This window comes from Protopterus annectens, chromosome 2.part1 (genome assembly GCF_019279795.1).
Source record: "Protopterus annectens isolate FY-2018-M chromosome 2.part1, PAN1.0, whole genome shotgun sequence".
NCBI classification, from domain to species: domain Eukaryota; kingdom Metazoa; phylum Chordata; order Ceratodontiformes; family Protopteridae; genus Protopterus; species Protopterus annectens.
In genome coordinates this window covers 1,027,584,078-1,027,599,982 of record NC_056729.1, presented here as the reverse complement: position 1 = coordinate 1,027,599,982, position 15,905 = coordinate 1,027,584,078, and the positions used below count along the sequence as shown (strand labels likewise).

Below are 15,905 nucleotides of genomic sequence, written 5' to 3'. Positions count from 1 at the left end.
CTCAAGTTAAATACCTACACTAACAGTGAACAATTTACCACAACTGCACTAAATCTTTCATTAGGATCGCTGCAACAGTATTAACTTCTTACACAAAGAGTCAGCTTCCCAGGAGAGAGTCTCTATCCAGAATAGGGAGGCAGTTATAGCATACTGTGAAAAACAGCAGCAGTGAAACCCATCCAACTACTCACCTTTATGACAAGTTTGTAGTGTTCATAGAAGGCATGAATGATTGTTCAGGCAACTCCCTCACAGATACCAGAGCTAATAAATTTCTAAAGAATGGTAGCTGTTCAAGATGAATTAGCACTTACCTGACACTATTACAATTGCTGGCCAGTCACTTACACAAAGTTTGCCTTGTTTACTTGGTATAGACGAAGCAAAATACTGGTCAGACAGCCTGAAGTCATTGGTTCTGTTTATGCAATGTCCTAAAGTCAGTGTACATCAGTTGTGAGAAGAATTCTCTCTCCCTTGTTTTGGGTTTGGATTGAGGAAAAAAAGGTAACCGGATGGTTTAAGTACAATTTAAAGACCCCCTTAAGGTAAGAAGAAATAACTAATTCAAAGGGCACCCTTTCCTTGTGTAAGGATGTATATAAAGAAAGACATATACAAAATGAAGAGCAGGGATGCTGTAGAATCATATGGAGTGTTCTTCGAATTCTACAAACAGGGAGGGGAGGAAATGTGGAAGGTTCTAGAGCAGAAGGATTACAAGAGAATGCAGTACTCATACAAAACCACTAAATGTAGGAGTAGGGCCTAAAGAATATAGGCTATAAAGAAAAAATTCTCGATTTCAACAATTGGCCAAGTTTCTGGTGTCATTCAAATGGGATGCAGTGTCTGTCCACCTGGGATGACATGCTCGACAAGCCATGATGCTTCGCTAGAGACGGCTTGCACCCTAGGCTTTCAAATAGTGGCCAAGGCTCTTGCCAACCCCATAGTGCCTTTTTTAGGCAAGGCTCAAAAAACAAACCCACCACCGTAAATAGCACAAATAACAAAAAACTGAGGGTAATGCTACTCAATGCCAGAAGTCTAAACCTCAAAATACATGCACTCAAGGCACTCCTCAGTATGGAGAAAATCGATATATGTGCAGTAACAGAAACCTGGTTTAAGGCTCCAGAGAGCACCCCAGCACTACCAGGCTACAACTCATGCCTTACATTTCAGCCACAGAACCCAAACCGAAATACAAAAGGCGGGAGCGTATCCATATTCATCAAGGATACCCTCAACTCCAGGTTAGTGGCACAGCACAATGCTTCAGAGATCACCCACATGCAACTAACAATGGGCAAAACTGCAATTCAATTTGTAGCTTGCTACAGATCACCCACCGTGTCCCAGGACCCCCATTCCACATTTCTGGAAACAATGGGAAACATAAAGGTCCTACCAAACACCCTAATATTGGGTGATTTCAATTACCCAAACATTAACTGGGAGAACTACTCAAGTACTAACTCCCTTGCCCAACATTTCCTAGAATTTATAAACAAAAACGCCCTGGTTCAACTGGTCAACACTCCCACCAGAGGTGACAATATATTGGACCTGGTCATCACCAACATGGGCAACCGGTGTTCCACACTGGAGGTCAACCCCTCGCTGGTTAGATTTGACCATAAATAAATCACTTTGGATATCCACATTCTGCCCCCACAAGGAAACCACCATGAAAAACTTTTCAAAAGCAAACTTCATGTTACTTAAGACCGAGGTGGAAAGCTTCAAAGCCCCCATGCTGAAGGATAATGCTGTCCAAGCTGCAAAATCCTTTACTAATGCATTCTATGGGCACCTACAAGAATGCATGGATCACGCCATCCCAAGCAAAGCAAAGACTCACTCCTCCAAGAAAAGGAAACTAGTCTGGTGGACCCCTGCCATAAACAAGCTATACAATAAAAGGAGGAAACTAGTACAGCAAAGAGTAAAATCCCAGGAAGGGAAGACATCCCTGATCAGTATCAGCAAGAAACTATGATCCCTCATAAAATCATCCAAGGTGAGCTTCGAAAGAAACATTGCCAAGGACTCCAAAGATAACCACAAGGCATTCTTTAGCTATGTCAAGAATCCAAGTGGCAATGCTCAGATCTGCTCTGAGTTAGTGCAGAATAGCACAAAATACACTGAACCGACCGATATCGCCAACATCCTGGCAGACAGGTTCAGCGCAAACTTCACCCACCAAAAGGGCCTATAACCATACCAGGAGAATGTAGAGTCCCTGAAATCAGACACTCAGGCTAAAACAGTCCTCTTCAAATCCAAAAACACAGCATCAATGGGACCAAACGGTGTCCCAGGCTGTGTTTTACACGAGCTCAAAGACGAACTAACCCGTTACCTAAAAGCACTGTTCAAACTCCGCCTCTCCACAGGCTACGTACCCATAGAGTGGCGCACAGCAACAGTTATTCCGCGCCACAAAGGTGGAGCCAAAACAGACCCTGGGAACTATCACCCTGTAAGCCTGACTAGCTTGGTCTGCATGGCTATAAAGCGCATCATCATGGAACTCATTAACAGAGACACAGGGCACCTCCAAACACTGGACCCTACCCAGTTCGGCTTTGTTAAGGGCAGATCATACCTCCTAAACCTGGTGGACTTCTTTGAGACAGTTACCAAGGCTATAGATGAGGCAAAGGTGGTACACACAGCCTATCTAGACTTCGCAAAGGCCTTCAACACCATTCCCATTCTGGTATTATAGACAAGCTCACCAGCCTGAACATAAACCCCTACATCACAAGATGGGTTGCCAACTGGCTCACGGACAGAACCCACATTGTGAGAGTTGTGGGAGCTAGGTCCGACTCTAAACTGGTTACAAGTGGCATTCCCCAGGGCTCAGTCCTAGGACACCTCCTGTTTGGCATATACTTCTCAGAGGTACAGGCAAGCACAGGAGGACTATTGCTGACCAAGTTCGCAGATGACTGCAAACTAGGGGCTATAATTGACTCTCCGGCTGACACAGACATCCTCTAAAAGGGTCTCACTGAGTCGGATACCTGGTGTCATAATCATGGCCTCAAGCTAAATGCCAAAAAGTGCATAGTCATCCCCCTTGGAAAAAACAACGTACCAACAAACTACCACATAGGTGGTAGTCCCCTAAATACGGGAGACGTAATAAGGGATCTGGGAACCCAAGTAGATAGTATCTCACCTTTGATAATCACATTGCAAAAGTGGTTAGAAAATCCTTCTATGTGGCCCACCTAATCACAAAAGGGTTCGCATCCAGATTAAAAGAGAGATTATTGTGCTCCTCTACTCATCACACTTCAGATCCATCATATGAGTACAACGCCCCACTTGGGATAAACCTTACAAGATACCTGCAACAGCTGGAAAGACCACAGAAGTACCTCACCAAGAAGATCACTGGCATCAAACAGATGCCCTATGCAGCTCGACTGAAGAAACTCCAGCTGTACTCGGTTGCATACCGTCTACTCAGAGGTGATCTCTGCCTGACATACAAGGCCATGTCCAACCCAGAATTCATGGACATGCTCCACATAAAGAAAACCTTATCCCCTCGAGCCACACGCTCTAGGGATCCAAACCTCACCACCCCAATAAATAGGATGTGCTGGAGGGATAGATTCCTGTCCCAGAGACTTCCCATGCTTTGGAACAAGATTCCAAACTACATTAGGCAGAGCTCCTCGCTAACACTCTTCAAAATAAACCTTGACAAGTTGATGGGAAACAGAAAGTTTACCCCGGGGATCACTTCAGTGGCTCTGCTGAACAGAAGCACAGGGAACTCTAAGGGGACGGCGAAAGCCAACACATTCTGGCTAGGCTTATAAATGCCTTCGGGCAGATAGCCTAGTACCTACCTATGAACCTGGATAACCATGATACCTAAAGGGGGAGGGGAAAGGAAGGAAAACTAAAGGCCTACTTCTGGCCAATGCTGACAAAGATTTTGGCAGAGGTACTGTCGGTAAGACTGGATGAAGTATTGCCAAAAATACTACAAATAGGGTAAAAACAGCTTTATAAAAGGGAAGGAAGGCAGAAAAAAATCTGGTAAGACCTGCTAGAATTTGTGCAAACAGAAGAACAGAAACAGGAAGGTAAAGGTGAAACTTGTGCTCTTTGACATGCTGAAGGCCTTTGATACAGTGAGGTGGGAATTCCCAAGAAAGGCACCTCTGCAAAGGCAGATCAGAGATAAAGGCGCCACATCAGGGGGTGAATTTCCAATTACTTATCCACTGGTCCAAGTTGCATTTAAATAGGGATAGGAATGAACTCAGCTTCACATGGATGGGGAACCTGTTCCAGAGAATGGAAATTTTCTGAGAAACCTATCTGTCTCTCCAACATGTCCTATTTATGTCACAAGCATAATTAAGATCTTTTAGTCTAGTAGTTCTGATGTGCAAAAGGTTCAATAAAACTGGGTGCTGGTATGCCTTGTATGCCAGGCAAAGATCACCTCTCAGAAGTCTGTATGATACCAAGTAAAGAGACTGGACTTTAAAGCGATCAGAGTAGGACATTGTTTTACTCCCTGTATTATTTTTGTAAGGAACCCTTGTGGATGTTCCAGTTGTTGGCATGTGTCTGGTCAGGTACAGACCGAAGGGGGCATTACAGTCTATGATAGGTCTGATTAGAGCATTCTGGACCTAAATGCCATGCACTTGCTTAGAAGTTGAGCAACGCATAAGGATTATTAAAGATGGAGAAGTTAATACAGAATACTAGTGACCGAATGGTGGGACTATCTAGTACTCGGGCACAGCTGGAAAAAGAATGTTAATAGGGCAAAAGAAGAAAGGAAAAGGAAGGCAGGAAGGGAGGGGCAAAAGGACAGATGATGGCATTCTGAAGGAAATGGCAGTAATTAGGGAGGCAAATGACCAAACATAACTACAAAGAACTAAGTAAAGTAGGGACAAAAAGTCAAATGATAAATTGGGAAAGGGAGGAAGGATGGACGGGAGTTGTGGGGTACTGGAAGAAGACAATTCAGAAAGTGAGGTGCATGATGAAAGCACCTGGAGAGGGACATCAAAGCATTAGAATGCAAAATAGATGGTATCTAACCCCCATGAGATTGGTAAATGAAGGCAGAAAGGAAAAACAGTACATGCTGAAGGTGTCTGGAGCAAGATGCAGGAGAGATGCACATGCTGAGACTGTATGTTGGTACAAGACTTCTGGAAGCAGGCACAGAGGATTTACAGAGAAGTATTTCAAAAGGGTGCAGAGCATACTTGGGAATTCTGTATATGGGGCATAACGAAATAGGATAGCATCTCTAAAGAAAAAGAAAAATGAATATTATCAGACTGTGTAGTATAAAAGTTAAAATCATCATCATTCAAAACTGGAAAGTACAAAAACAATATGAGAGCACAAATTACACATGAAGGTCTTAGACATGGAGGGAAGATGGCAAAAACTAAGAAGAATAAAGAAAGGGGAAGGAGGGAAAAATGATTACTATCTGGAAGGTTTTGTTTAACAGCATTTTAAGAGGAGCAGAAGTACCAACATCCTGGAAGAAAGCGGTGGTAGCTGTAATACCTAAACAGGGTAAAGATCCATCAGATCCAGTTTCATACAGGCCCATTTAAGTACTAAGCCATGATTATAAACCGTTTGTCTATAATGGCTAAACCGTTTGTCTATAATGGCTAAACATATGGCAAAAGTGATGTCAAAATTGATAGACGTGGATCAGTGTGGTTTTGTGGAGAGGAGGCAAACATTTGAAACATTAACAGAGCACTGATGATCCACAGGAAAGCAGAATGTAAGAAAATACCTCTGTTGTTGCCGGGTCTTGATGCACAGAAAGCATTTGACAGAGTAAGCTGGGACTTTATGAGCAGGGCAATGAAAGTAGTTGCTTTCCCTGATAAATTTTAAGGTTAATTAAAATGATGTATGAAGGATCGGAGGCAAAAAAATCAAAGTGGGAGGGTTCCTCTCTGGCAAGTTGTGTCTGAACAGAGGAACCAGGTATGGGTGTCGTCTTCCCCCTTTACTGTTTGCTTTATATTTAGTACCACTGGCAAAGAAAATAAGGGACTCAGAAATTCAAGGATATAACTGGCATGGTATTGAAGAAAAGTTGGCTTCATTTTCAGATGATACTATTTTGTTGTTGTGTCTTTCGGCTTTTCCCAGTTAGGGGTCGCCACAGTGGAACTCCGGTCCGCTAATGATTGGCAGTAGATTTTTACGTGCCGAGTTGCCAGCCCTGATGCACAACCTTCAATGAAGGTACGCCCATTCACGCACGTCTCCACAGAGAAGACGCTTTAGCTGAGAATCGAACAGGACAGTGTCTTACTGTGAGGCGACAACGCTACCGAAGCACCACCACCACAGTTTAAAAATCAGAAAAGGGACATCTCAGTGTTGAGGATCATTCTGTGACATTTCTGTTTATTTCTTTTTTTGGGGGGGTATAAAATTCTTGTAAATAAAACAAAGGCTATAGCTGTAAATTGTATCCATACATGAACTGTTTTAGCAGTATCCATATTTATGGGGACATGACAAAAATTAAGTATTTGTGAATTTAGATTAAAAGGGATTTTATTAGAACAGCTAAGGATATGTAGGAAGAGACTAAACAAAAGACAATAAAAAAAATGAGAAACTGGAAGCTTTTGCCTATGAATATGGATAGCAAGAGACAGGCAGTAAAAATGTTTTTAGTTCCTTTAGTTTTATACACAGGTCAGAGATTTTTTTATCAACCAGAAGAGAAGTTGTGGATGATAAGTAATAAAGAGGAGTTGAAGGATTTCATCTGACCGGTGAAGAGGGCAAGAGTCAAGTGGGATAAACTGATCCAACAGAACAAGGAGGTTTAGGATTACCTGATTTGAGGGGCTATTTCACAGCTACACAGTTAAGGTTCTTATACACAACACACACAGAACATTATAATTCAAAGTGGAAAGAAATAATGATGAATTGGGGGGGGGTAATTCAAGAAATACAGAAACAGTGAGATTTTGGATGCAGATCCTTAAGCAGAACAACAGTCATACAGAATATTATATTCATAGAGTAGCAGAAAGTATACTAAGAACTAAGCTAACATAGAAATAGAGAAAGGAGAGTCTGCCATTAGGATGGCTGCAATTAGGGGTACAGATAAGAGGCAAGAGGGGGCTAGACTTTAATGGAAGAAGTTGACAAAGGAACCAGGGTATTGGGAATAAATTATTAGGGAATGGTAAGAGCATGGGAATAGGCCTATAAGACATTTGGACTGCAGAATAGAGATGACTACCCTGTCAGGGACCGATATCAGAGAATATAGGCAAGGAGAAAGGGATAGGGGAATCCTGAATGGAAGACCTGCACTGGTTGAGTTTTTAGTTGAACCTAGAACAGAAGCTACTGTTAAAAAAGTGATATTTAGTAGGGCATATAAAACATTGGTACTTATGTACTATCGCAACCACAACTGGAGCAGGAGAAGCGGCTCATTTCTAAGCCCTTCTCCTGCTGAAATGTGTTGGTAAAGTTAATTTGCAAGTGTGCGTCACTGAAGGCATCTGTCATTACAGTGACTTTCCTGTATGGGGAAAGGAAAGTCCAAAAAATTTTCCGCTGTCAACCAAGTCGAGAACATGTAAGTAACGGTAGCGGTTGACAGTTGTACACTTTCTAAGAAACTTTTTAATGGCAATGTGTAAAATCTGTCCGTATTTTGGGGGCCTTTGACACACCATTATTTAACAATTTCCACCCATTTTATCTGGTAACCAACTGCCAGGCATGCGAAGCAATAGCAATACCCAGCGCCCGTGATGTGACATCATTAACTGCAGTTGGTATGGTGGCTTGCTTGCGGACACCTGTCTTTGTCTTGTTGGCACTTTTTGGTTTTACTTCTTTACCCGCGTACACCATGGCACTAATTAAGCCATACAACATGCATTGCAAGTTCAGCCTGCACATGTATTTCTCTTTTCACAATATTTAAAAGAAAGTGAATCAGAACACTTACAACCGCACATGCAGGTCAACCCAATGCGGGTTGACTCATTTGTACAGAAAATCTGACAGTCTAGGTTCCTGCTTTCGGCTATAAGCAAAGTCACAGCTTTTATTATTGAAATCCCCTCAGTCAGTTGCTTATGTTTCAGTACAAAGTACTGAGAAACTGGACCACTGTGCAGAAGCATCGCTACTTATGTATTATTGAGTTGTTGAGAATGTGGTTGCGATAATACGCAAGTACCAAAATATTTTATGTTGGAGGTGTAATAGGGAAGAAAGAGGTATCTGCGAACACATGCTCTCTAAGTGTAATCAGATGGCAAACTAAGAATTCCCTGGCCTCAAACAGATGCCCTACGCAGACCGTCTCAAAAAACTACAGCTTTACTCCAGTGCATATCGCCTACTCAGGGGCGATCTCTGCCTAACATACAAAGCTATGTCAAACCCAGAGCTGTTGGACATGCTCGACTTAAAGAAATCCCAATCCCTCAGAGCTACACGCTCTAGGGACCTAAACCTGGTCACCACAATAAACAAAACATGCTGGAGAGATAGATTCCTGTCCCAGAGACTTCCCATACTCTGGAACAGACTACCTATCTATGTCAAACAGAGCTTCTCATTAACACTCAAGAAAAATCTTGATGACTGGATGGGAAATAGGAAATTCATCCCAGGGATCACTTCTGTGGCTCTGCTCGACAGGGGCACAGGAAAATAACTTTCTTGGGTGGCGAAAGCCAGGGTACATTTTTTGGCTAGGCTTATATAGGCCCTAGGGCCAATAGCCTAGTACCTACCTATGAACCAGAGTACACTGCCAGGAATACTGGGTGAGCAAATAATGTAACTAAGGAAATGATTTCTTTGAGCTGGGATACGGGATCTGAATTGCCTAGGCATAGTAAGGCCAGTTAAGTTTAATGCTGGTGGCTGCCAAAAAAACAAGAACAAGAAAATGGAAATCAAAGTCTAAACTAACCATACTTGAAGTAGTGAATATTTTAACAGGTATAAAAGAGCAGGAAGTGGGATTTTTAGAAAAGGATAGGAATGGAAATTGTCAGAACAATACAATCAGAAAAATGATTTAGAGTAGGAATGAGTTTTAACAGAAGGCAAGTATTGAACAATTTATGTAATGTTTGTTTGATTATATTGTATAGAACAATATAAGTGATGTATAATGTTTGTAAATGTGAACATGTTATGATGGTTTGATTGCGTTTATATAAAAGTTTACTAATGTCCCAAGTGATAATTCAGTAAAGGTGATTAAAAGAATAAAGAAAGGAGACAACAAAAAAATGAAAAAGCACAGAAGAAATCTAGAACAGTTTTAAACACAATTGCTGAATACTTGTTCTGAATGTCCGTGTCTCTGCAATCCTGCATGCAGTGTGTACAACTTCAGCCTCATATTTAACATAACGAGTATGCCCATTAAATTCATGGGCTTAGTCACAGATTATTATTGCCAACAGGAAATAAACAAGGCATGTCCCAAACCCTCTGCCCACCTGAGTCTTGATTAGAAAATCCACCAAAGGATTGCAAAAATATAAATGCATAAAATGCACAGTAAACACATATTACCTTACTTATGTTGTAGTCAGTGTACCCAGTAGTTGTGTACATAGTTCATATTTTTCCTTTTTTTACTAACTTTGGCATGTTTTTTATTTATTTATTTTTTTTACTAACTTTGGTATGTGGAACAAACAGCTTCAGTCTGACCTAATGCCTACACTTCCCTTGTTAACTCAGAAACCCAGCTAGCATGATATCAGAAGCACTCACTCCATGCTACTAAACACTAACTGGGGAGGTATAACCAAAGATGCAGACTACATGGAGGTGCATGTGTCAAGAGATCAGTCATTTATAGAGTTTGGGGTTTATTTAATATGTCTGGCAACTGTAAACGGCATTACAAGTAAAAATGGAACTTAAAACAGTAGTATGGTAAGTCAGAGAATCAGAAAATCCAAGGCCGACATGGAAATTAATGGATGGCCATACTGTGGCCCTTGGGCCCTGTGCTCAGTAAGGCTATTTTACTTGAAATTGTGAACAACACTTCTTAGGTGTCAATGCAAGTCATATGCAAAAGTAACTGTAATAAGGTATTAAGTGAAAAGCACACCTGCACATTTTTATTTCTGCACACAAAAATGTAGACACGTGGTGATACTGACTACAAGGTACAACTTTGTGTGCAAACAGAAAAACTAATTAAACCATCTTGCTACAAAATAGGCTTACATATGCCAAGTTAACACTGTTAGTCTAAAAGCTTGAGAAAATGTCAACAATGAAGTAGATTCTTAATTATAAATTCAGCAGTTTATAAAACTGTATAAAGAAACAGGCAAAGTTTTTACATGTAACAAACAAATCCTTACTTATAAAGATCAAGAATTAAAAGCACAGATCTGTGAAGTTTTAGTCAGGTTAAAAATAACCCAGATATCAAAGTAAGGATATCCTCACTCTAGATTTTACAGCCAAAAAGCTACCATGCACAGAAATGAAACAACCAAAGGAAATTTAGGGGTTTCTAATGAGAATGCAAGACTAACAGACAACGAAATGTGCATTTGTCCACAATTAGCAATGCTGAGAACAAAGTCTGATAAAAAAGAATCCGTATAGAATAAATGAAACTATATCAAGACAAACAAGAAAGCATGTCTTGGAAAAATGCTGCTAGTGTAATATTTGTTTGTTGATGGCTGCACAAACATTACTCCAGCAATACAAACTCCAAGTATATTAAAAGCTTGTTCTCTTAAAAATATATTAAAAGCATGATCTCTTAAAACCAATCTTTAAATGCTTTAACACTCTTACAGAGACCAACGCACTCAAATAATTAGTTTATACTTCAAAGTGACTAGCGGCAAACACAAAGTAATTTCAAATCCTCATTCTCACAACAGTTTTAGTTCACTGCTGTATCAATTTACTAAAATGATTCAGTTGCCAACACGTCAATGACAGCAACCAATTCCACGCTAGTCTGATATGAACAACTCAACACATTATACAATACAAGATAATGTGACATGATATAGTATACTGTAAAATAATATAATATAATAAATACACATGAGAACAGAACCTCTCAAAGATAACGGAATAATATGCCAAACCATTCCCAGCCACCTGGTTACAGCGACAGACAACATAGCAGTTCATCTCAAGACAACTGAGAGTAGATAAAGTAGGATACTACAACTGCCAAAAGCTCCATAACTAAAGATAGACATGATGAAAACCTCAAAAAAAGACTTCCTGAAATTTTTCTGTGCTAGCAAGTGAATATTATGATGTAGCAGTAGTCTACATTCTAGCTAATGGATCTCTGTAGTTATTAGTTTAAATGAATGCAACAGCCAGCAAATAGCAGTAAAAAGTACAAAACACAACACAATGTATTACACTTTGCACTTCATCATGATGTTCTCACTATTACTATAACATTTTGGAGAGTCAGAGTACTTTGAAAACGTTTTATACTACCTTTAAGCAGAGGCCGTCCTCCAATATGCTTTCAGAATACAGTGTTTATATGTGCTTCCAAATTTTGACTTTGATGTACTCTACTTGTGTGTGTGTGTCACTAATCACATCACAAGCACAGACAATAACTCTGTCCAGTGCTAAACTACCACATACCCACCTTCTCCTATCTATTCCGTAGGCAAAGAATGCAGCCCTGGGCATTCAGCTGAATGGGATTTGTTAAGACAACAGTACAGTATTGTCAACTTCAGAAGATTTAGAGTGAACGTTTAACTAGTGTGTCTTAGTGAACCAACCAGAGTGCATATGGTCTTTTGAATCCAGACTTTCTCTCGCAGACCATTCCAAGACCTATTACCTCTTCGGGAAGAAAGGTTCTTAAGCACAAACCTGCAACTCAGACACATGGTTTCCAATTACACCACCAGCAATATGGGGTCTTTAACAAGTCTATTTCTCACATCTACCAAACACACACCAAAATCTTAAAATAAAACTTTACAGAATTAATATGACAAACATCCATACCTGGCAACTTTTCATGATGTCATTCTTTTACTGTTTATTCCATTTCCTTACATGCAGTCCTCTTTCTCATTCTTGTATATTCCCATGTTCTACCATTCCTCTTTTAGCCCAATATTCTACTATGAAAAGGGAACAGGTTATCAACCCAAGGGGCTTTTTAAGCACAGTCACGCTTCCCAGTAAAAGCTGATAAAGTTTTGGTTCCCAAGGGCTTTTTGGGGGTATATATAGTTGGGTGTGGGTGACCAAGCATTTACAAGTTTCTTCTCTGTAATAATGGCATAGGTGCCATACGAGGGGTATATTTACAGTTCCTTATCCAAAGATCCAAGTTTCATTTGAATAAGTACAGGGATGAAGTCTGCTTCACATAGATGAGACACCTGTTCCAGAAAAGGGGAAGCCTCTAAGGGACCCTTACCCATCCTTCCAGAATGTCCTACTTATGTTGCAGGCAAGGTTTAAGTTTTACAATCAGATGATCCTGATGTTAGTTGTTTTACTGGTGTGCAACAGGTCAAATAGAGTTGGTTCAGATGATGCTTATTAGGCCAAGCATAGGTCGCCTCTCAGCATCTTGTAGGAGACAGAATATATGGAGAAGGTTTTGAAGTGGTCTTCATCGGAATTGTTTTCCACACCGTGTATTCTTTTTATAAGGAATCTCTGAGGACACCAGTCGTTGCATATGCCTGGCTAGGTACATACTGAAGGAAGCATAGTACTCAACGACTGGTCTTATTAAAGGAGAGTACAAAGGAACAATGACCTGTTTGGATCTAGATGCCATATCCCTTCTTATAAAGGTGCTCAGAGAATGATTTCCCCACTACAGTACACACACGATAGTCAAATGCCAAATCACTGTCTACTTACTCTCACTACCTACTCTTAGGGGTGTACCGTCAATGTAGTAGTTTGCTGGGGAGGCCATCTTTCCAAAAGATATTAAGATGTACTTCTTTGGCATTGAGTTTTAAGCCATTAATTTGGCACCAGTTATTAGTATTTGTCAGGCCTTCTTGGGGGATATTTGTTTTTGGGGGGATTCAATGATTGTACCCAATTTGCAATCATTAGAAAACCTGGTCAACCAGAGGCCCTTGACATTGGCACTGCTTCTCTGACAGTAGGGCTAAAAAAGAGTGGCCTCAGCACTGAGCTATGAGGCACCCCACTAGTAATTGGCCTTTTTGTAGAGGAAGACTCCCCATTCTAACTTCTTGGGTCCTGTCTGTAAGCCAGGTGGCTATGCAGTGACTGATGCAGGGAGTTATACCTACTTAAGTAAGCTTTTCTACAATGCCTAGACCAGGTTGAGGTAGGCAGTATACACCATTTTGGCCTCATCCATTGTTTTGTGACCCTCTCGAAGAAGTCTGCCAGGTTGAATAGGCAAATCTTGGCCCTTGACAAACCAGAAATGATTTGGGTTCAAAGTTTGTAAGTTACCTATGTTGTTATTCAGGATATCCATGATTACTCTCTCTATAGCTTTCCATATCCTAGCTTCCAAGAGCTCCATCAGGTCTCTCTTCATGTAATCCAGTGAGGTACATCACAGGTCATTTACACCCATAGGAACTATGACTGGAGTCTCCAAACTCATTACATTCCCAAAACATACATGTTCTCACTTATCTCTTTCTTCCCCATTACACCTCCAACATTTGCCATCTATATGAGGAAAAATTATTTGGCGTCTGCTTGGGGTATAAAAGTATTTATGAGAACAGTTTCAGCCAAAAATCCTAAGTCTTCTAAACTTTGTTGCACATTTGAGAGCTATACATATGCGCTACCACTGTTTCTTTGTGAACTGCATATCTAATCTCTCTTCCTAATCTTTCCTGTTTCTGATAGATTCCAATAGTTATTGTGCAATATTTTATATGCCCTACTAATTATCTTTTTTTTTGTTTAACAGCAGCTTCCTTTCTAGATTCAATAAAAAAACTCAACCAGCGCCAGTCTTTCATTTAGTATTCCCCTATCCCATTCTCTATATTCTGATATCAATTCCAGATGGGCAAGGCAATCGCTAACCTGCAATCTCAATGTCTTCATGAATTCTTCCCATTCTATTGTCTTTCCATTTGTTTCCAATACCTTGTTCCTTTGCCAGCTTCCTCTAAGAAATTCCAGGCCCCTCTTGTCTATTCTCTGTACCCATTGCAGTCATCTGTATTAGCAGAATCTCCCTTCTCCATTCCAGAACTGGCTCGATTCTTAGGGCAAAAGCCAGGTTACCATCTACAAAAGTAACCAAATCCCTGACTACTGTGTCTACCTGTAGGGATGTTTTATCAAAGAGGTAGTTTCCCCAGGGTGTCCTGACTTCCCAAAAGGTATTATGATGCATTTCTTGGCATCAAGTTTTAATCTGTGGCTTTGGCACCAGCCATTTTTCTGCATTAGACCTTCCTGTCAGATATTAGTATCTTGGAAGGTTTCTATGATTCCTCTTAGCTTGCAATCGTCTGCAAACTTGTTAAGCCAAAGGCCCCTGACACTGGCCTTTGACTTTCAAATAATAGATTCCAAAGAGGAGCTGGCCCAGCACAGAGCCCTGGTAGACTCTACTGGTGATCAGTCTCTTTGTGGAGGTGATCTGTCAAAGCCTAACTTCCTGTCTGTGAGCCAGCTGGCTATCCAGCAAGTTACACAGGTGTTTATGTCCAATTCCGCAAGTTTGTTTACAGTGCCCAATTAGATATTGTATCAAATGCCTTAGCTAGGTCAAGGTAGGCAGTATGTACCATTCTGCCCTCATCCACTGCCTTGATGAACTTCTTGAAGTGCACCAAGTTCAGCAGGCATGACCTGCCTTTGACAAAACTGGAATGGGTTGGATCCAGTGCATGAAAGTTTCCTATGTCACTATTAATCATTTCCATAATTCCTTCCATGGCTTTGCATACGAGACAAGGTCATACAAATGGGCCTGTAGTTCCCAGGATCCATGGATGATCCACCCTTGTGCAGAGGGATAATCATTGCAGTCTTCCATTCTCATGGCATGAAGCCTTTGTGGAGGCTATGGTTGAATAGTGGCAATGGTGGCCTTGACAGATCACAGTTCAGGCTACTTATGAGGCATCCTGAAATATTATCAAGGCCCATCTATGCTGCATTTTTGGCCTTAGAGAGCGCATCTAAGATTATGTTATATGGTATTTTTCCTGGTGGTTAGAGGAGCTCAAGTTGGAGCTAAAATTGTCAACTAGAAGATTTCCTATATTTCCCAGCTCCGTGAACATGGCTCCATTTACCAACAGTTCAGCTCACTGTTGTCTGCCGCCTTTGAGGTTTTGGGCTTAGGTAAAAAAGGCCTTATAGTTGCCCTTGACCTGGGATGCTATAATTTACCTTAAAATTTGCTTTACTGGACTTAAATTAATCCTCTTAGTTGCTTATTCCATTTGATGAAAGAGTTTTATCTTTTTGATGTTATACTTCCTAATTTTAGCTATTACTTTTTTGTTGTACAACCTGCTTAAATTTTGGATTTCACTGTGTCAGTTTGAGTTAGTTTGGGCTTATTTCTGGGAGACAAAGCAGCATCTGTGCAACCACTGACATGGTTGTACAGAGCTTCTGCTAATAATTCCACATGAGCTGCTATGTTATCTGGGTTATGAGGGGCTTGAAACTTTGACAGGTTATCACTTAAAAGACAGCTTGCCTTGTAATAGTTTCTGTTACAGGGTTTGCTGGGGTTACAGAACTGATTCTTATTTCAAAGTAGACTGCTTTGTGGTCTGTCCTTACCAGACAGGAAATGGCATGGAGGGGAGGACAGGTTTCTCCCATATTTT

The 15,905-nt window shown here is 40.8% G+C and overlaps 1 protein-coding gene across 3 annotated transcripts in view; it reads right to left on the bottom strand.

Moving 5' to 3' along the window:
• Positions 1-15,905, bottom strand: part of WFS1 (wolframin ER transmembrane glycoprotein) — a 1,039,913-nt gene that overhangs the window by 916,460 nt on the left and 107,548 nt on the right. The window lies entirely within an intron of this gene.